Raw genomic sequence first — 6,148 nt, 5'->3', positions numbered from 1 at the left:
CTTTCTCATAACCATACAAAGACACAAGAAGAATTAATATGTTAGAATCCTACACCTTTAGAAAAATTAGCAGATTTAAAAAATCCAATTTTAGTTACAAAGGATGAATATGTTTGGGAGATCCATAGTACTGCAAGGTGATCATAGTTAATACTAATATATTGTATACTTGAAAATTGCTAAGAGTAGATCTTAAATCTTCTCACCACAAAGAAAAACAAGTATGCATGGTGATAGATATGTTAATTAGCTTGATTTAACCATTTCACAATGTATACATGTACCAAAACATCATGTAGTATGCTGTAAATATATATAATTTAAGAAAACAAAAATGGCCACAAACTTTTTGGTATATGAAAGTAAGTGTGGAGAGGGGAGAGAGCAAGTCAGGAAACTAATACTAGAAGCCGTAACAATGAATGGTGAGGTAATGGAATGGTGAGTGCTATGAGGAAACGTGGAGATGGAAAAAGAGACCATTATAATCTGGAATCCACAGCAGATATTCATCACCAGAATGTGAGGGACCACCTAGAGGGGCACTGCTCTGGACAGTTCTAAGAATGAAAAGGGTATTGCATGAGAACTGGTGGAGATCAACAGAAATGACTGGGAGTGCAAGGAGAACAAATGTAGTATCACAATATATCCAATAAACTACCAATTGAGTGCAACAGATGGAGGAGCCAATGAGCTGAGAAACAGGAGAAGCTATATTAATTTTCTCCCACCTCCAAACACAACTGTCACAGGATACTCCTGTAGCAACCGGACCAGAAAAAACCAACTCATTCAAATACAAATAATAAAAAGGCAAACTGTCACATCCAAACAAAGCCTCCATTTAAACATATGGCATAAGATCATATTTTATTAACAAAAAACTCATCATTAAAAAAGGTTCCAATAGGCAGAGGGAAAACATATTTCAACATAATTTTCCTAATTGTCTACCTATAAAAAAATTCACAAAACAGAAGTAAAAGGCCTCAAAGAAGAATTTAACTAGGCAATAGGAGGATGTGAAAGAGAAATGACATAATCATCTCAGGAATTAAGACTAAAATACAAGGAGTACAAAGGGGAGCATGTGCCCCAGAAAACACATGTCAGATGTCTAGAGAAAAGAAATTTAAAAGTCCAAAGAAACTAAAATTTTTTTAAAAGACAGAGATAAAAAAGAATTAGAGAGAGTTTGTACACAATATGATGCACTTATTATCTCAGAACTGTACACTTAATACTTATGATGGTAAACTGTATGTGTATTTCACCACAATAAAAAATTGGAGGAAAAAAGAATTAAAGCAAAAGTGATCAATGTAGAAGACAGGCAAAGGAGATCCAACATACATATAATTCATGTACCAAAAGAAGAAAACCAGTGTAAAAGAGTAAATACCTTAAATAATAATTCAAGAAAAAATGTTTTGAAATCAAAGATACAACTCTACATATTGAAAGGCCACACTTTTACCTGTGAGAATTAACTTGCAATAGTAATTGCTAAACCATGTTATGGTACTTAAAATATGAAGAAATAAACTTTTTAGTCAGTCATGTGAAGAGACCAAGCCATTTATAAGAGAAAAAATTAGATTGCCATCAGGCTTCTCAACAACAACATTCACACGCAGATTGTGAAGAAGAACCTACAAGAGACTCATCAAAGAAAAGATAGCATGAGCCAAGGATTTTATGTCCAGCCAATCTGTCCTTCAAAGTATAAAGGCTACAGATAAAAACTGTTTTGAATATGTAGTAACTAGGTAAATCTTTTTGCTCCATGAGCCCTGCTATGGTTTGAATGTGTTCCCCAGAATCTATGTGTTGGAAATGTAATTCCCAATGTGATAATTCTGAAAGGTAGGGCCTAATGGGGGGCATTTAAGTCATAAGAGCTCATGCCTATCTGCCTTCCACTATGTGAGGATGTAACAGAAAGGCCTTCACCAGGTGCTTGTGCCGTAGTCTCAGACTTGCAAGCCTCCAGAACGGTAAGCCAATAAATTCCTGTTTATTATAAATTACCCAATGTCAGGTATACTGTTATAGCAGCACAAAATGGACTAAGGCAAGCTCTTTATTAAGTACTTTACTAGATAATAATCTTTATCCAGTCAACAAGTTATTGGAGAAATTTCGGCCAAAAAAACTAAAAACTTGGGGTGAGCATCGAATATGTTTAACTGTAGAACTAGGGCTAAAACAAGTCTGAAGGACACAAAAGTAGATCCAACAAGTGAATGGGCATTTTTAATAAATATTATTGAAACAAGTAGATAGTCATATGGAAAGAAATAAATTTTTTATCCATACCATACACAACACAAAAATAAACTCTAAATGAATCAAAAAATACATACAAAAATTAAAACATTGAATTACTTGAGAAAACATGAATTAATTTTATTATAACATGGGAGTGGTAGGCCTTTCTAAATATGACTCAGAAATCATCAAAGATGATAAATTGGCTACTTAAAGTAAAAAACTCTTGCATACTCCAAAAACTAAAAATGTATCATAAGCAAAAGCAAAAAGCAGATAACAAGCCTGGGAAAAATATTTGCAATTAGTTTCACAAAAAAAGCTAATTTCTCTAATGTATATATTTTTGCATGAAAGCACTTAGAAGCAGAAGACCAACAATCAAATAGAAAAATGGGCAAAGGACAAGAAGAACGGATGGAAAGAGAGATACAAATCTCCTTTACACACATGAAAAGATACTCAAGGTCACTTATAAGAGAAATATATATTAAAATTTCACGTAAATGCCATTTTTAACCAATCAAATTTGTTAGACTTACTTCTATGAATCTCACCTCTTTATAAATTCCAGATCTTTAAAATATTCTGTATATTATCTTTTTGTCATCTGTGCTTTGCAGATGCTTTCTCTAACTTGGCGGCTTACCTGTGCACTTTCTTAATAGTGTCATTTGATGAACAGTAGTTATTAATTTTAACATAATCCAACTTATAATCTTTTCTTTTAGGGTTAACGTTTTTTCCGTCATTTTTAAGAAGTCTTTTCCTACACCATAAAAAATGAAGATGGATATATTATCTTCTACATCGCTTATGTTTAGCCCATTGTATGCAAATCTACAATTCACCTGGAATTGATATTTGTGCATCATGTGAAGGATAGGTTTTATTTTTTCTATAGGAAAATCCAATTATTCTAGCAGCATTTGTTGTATAGGCAATTCCACAAATATTCTCTCCCCTCTCCTCCTACTAGTAACAAAGTGTCAGCCCAGCCAACATGGTGAAACCCTATCTCTACTAAAAATACAAAAATTAGCTGGACGTGGTGGCACACACCAGTAGTCCCAGCTACTCAGGAAGCTGAGGCAGGAGAATCGCTTGAACCTGGGAGGAGGAGGTTGCAGTGAGCCGAGATCGCACCACTGCACTCCACCCTGGGCAACAGAGTGAGACTTTGTCTTCAAAAAAAAAAAAAAAAGAAGAAAAGGGTACTTTTCTGTCTTAGTAGTATTGATCTGGCCATGTGATTTACTTTGGCCAATAAGTAGATCATGGAAGTGAGGTGCAAAAGCTTGAAATTTACATATGCATTTGGGCCCCAGAATAAATATGCATGGGGCTGTTCTGTGTCTAGTCTGGAGCAAGAAGCCAAACCCAGACAGAGCCACAGCTTGAAGCAAAGCCTGTCAGTCAACTCTAAATCAGCTCATTCACACTTGTTTCTCAGTGTGAGAATAAATGCTTATTGTTGTATTCTGCTAAGTTTTGAGGTGATTTGTAGGCAACATTATTGTGGCCAGTGCTACACTGGGGAACCAATATATTATTTTAAAGAATCAAGCTTTTGTTTGAGGGGTGTGTGTGTGTGTGTGTGTGTGTCTGTACATATTGTTTTTTATTTTTTCTGTATAAACTCTATCTCATGGTATTCAAATGGTTGGTAAATGGAAGTTTCCCTTTATAAAAGTATTCCAGCTAATAAATGAAGCTGGAATTATTGAATTATAATATCAGCATTTTATCATCCCTAATAAATTTCTGAACATAATTATCAGTGACTGCTAACATCAAAAAGAAGAGCTAAATAGGCCATCAGGCATTATGTGACTTCTGATGGAAGAATCTAACCCCATCATTAAGTATTCTTGCCCTCAAAAAAATTGAACCAAAAACCTCTAGATCTACCAACTTACAGGAAATTTCAGAGCAGAGAGATGTGTTAAAATGTACCATGGATACAAAATTGCAAAATCTTTGCTGTGGAAAACTGTAGCAAACCAAACTAGTTTCTTCAACAAATAAATAGCAAGGAAAAAAAGAGATGCTAGGAGCCTACAGGTTAGAGGAATTATAAAAGACATATCAAACACAATGTATGGGCTGGGTGCGCTGGCTCACATCTGTAATCCCAGCACTTTGGGAGTCCGGAGTGGGTGGATCACTTGAGGCCAGGAGTTCAAGACCAGCCTGACCAAAATGGTGAAACCCTGTCTCTACTAAAAACACAAAAATTAGCCAGGAGTGGTGGCAGGCACCTGTAATCCCAGCCATTCAGGAGGCTGAGGCCTTAGAATCGCTTGAGCCCTGGAGGCAGAGGTTGCAGTGAGCCAAGACCACACCACTGCACTCCAGCCTGGGTGACAGAGTGAGATTCTGTCTCAAAAAAAAATAAAAAATAAAAAATAAAATTAAAAAACCACAATGTATGGACCTTATTTGGATGCCAATTCTAACAAACAGGAAAAAAGCAAGACAAATTCGTGCACAAACTCAGCATTTTATGATATTGAGAAATTATTATTGATTGTTGATTCTTTTAGGCATGATAATGATATTGACTATTTCTTACTGTCATTTTATTTCAGCAACATATAATGAAATGTTTATAGGTGACATTGTATGATACATATGAATTTCTTTTGCGGAAATGTGTGGGGAGTATGGTTTAAATGTAATTAGCGATGAATTAATCATTTAAGCTAGATTTTGGGTACGTATGAGTTAAATATATTAGTCTCTATAGGTTTGTAAAAATTTAAAATATTCCATAAGGGGGTATTTTTATTATGCTGCCTCATACAACAAGTTGGAGAGTGTTCCTCTTTTCCTACTATAAAAAGGTTGTTTAAAATGGATGTTATTTCTAACTTCTTCTCTTGTAGAATTCATTAGTGAAGATACCTCAGACTAACTTTTTTAATTGTTGTTTTATGTTGTTTTGTTATTATAAGAAGGTATTAATTACAGATGCCATTTCTTTTTTTTTTTTCTTTTTTTTAGAAATTTTTAATTGTACTTTAAGTTTTAGGGTACATGTGCACATTGTGCAGGTTAGTTACATATGTATACATGTGCCATGCTGGTTTGCTGCACCCACTAACTCGTCGTCTAGCATTAGGTATATCTCCCTATGCTATCCCTCCCCCTCCCCGCTCCCCACCACAGTCCCCAGAGTGTGATATTCCCCTTCCTGTGTCCATGTGATCTCATTGTTCAATTCCCACCTATGAGTGAGAATATGCGGTGTTTGTTTTTTTGTTCTTGCGATAGTTTACTGAGAATGATGGTTTCCAATTTCATCCATGTCCCTACAAAGGACATGAACTCATCATTTTTTATGGCTGCATAGTATTCCATGGTGTATGTGTGCCACATTTTCTTAATCCAGTCTATCATTGTTGGACATTTGGGTTGGTTCCAAGTCTTTGCTATTGTGAATAATGCCGCAATAAACATACGTGTGCATGTGTCTTTATAGCAGCATGATTTATAGTCATTTGGGTATATACCCAGTAATGGGATGGCTGGGTCAAATGGGATTTCTAGTTCTAGATCCCTGAGGAATCGCCACACTAACTTCCACAATGGTTGAACTAGTTTACAGTCCCACCAACAGTGTAAAAGTGTTCCTATTTCTCCACATCCTCTCCAGCACCTGTTGTTTCCTGACTTTTTAATGATTGCCATTCTAACTGGTGTGAGATGATATCTCATAGTGGTTTTGATTTGCATTTCTCTGATGGCCAGTGATGATGAGCATTTTTTCATGTGTCTTTTGGCTGCATAAATGTCTTCTTTTGAGAAGTGTCTGTTCATGTCCTTCGCCCACTTTTTGATGGGGTTGTTTGTTTTTTTCTTGTAAATTTGT

The sequence above is a fragment of the Pan paniscus genome, chromosome 1 (assembly GCF_029289425.2).
Source record: "Pan paniscus chromosome 1, NHGRI_mPanPan1-v2.0_pri, whole genome shotgun sequence".
Taxonomy (NCBI): Eukaryota; Metazoa; Chordata; class Mammalia; order Primates; family Hominidae; genus Pan; species Pan paniscus.
Note: the sequence above shows the minus strand (reverse complement) of the source record.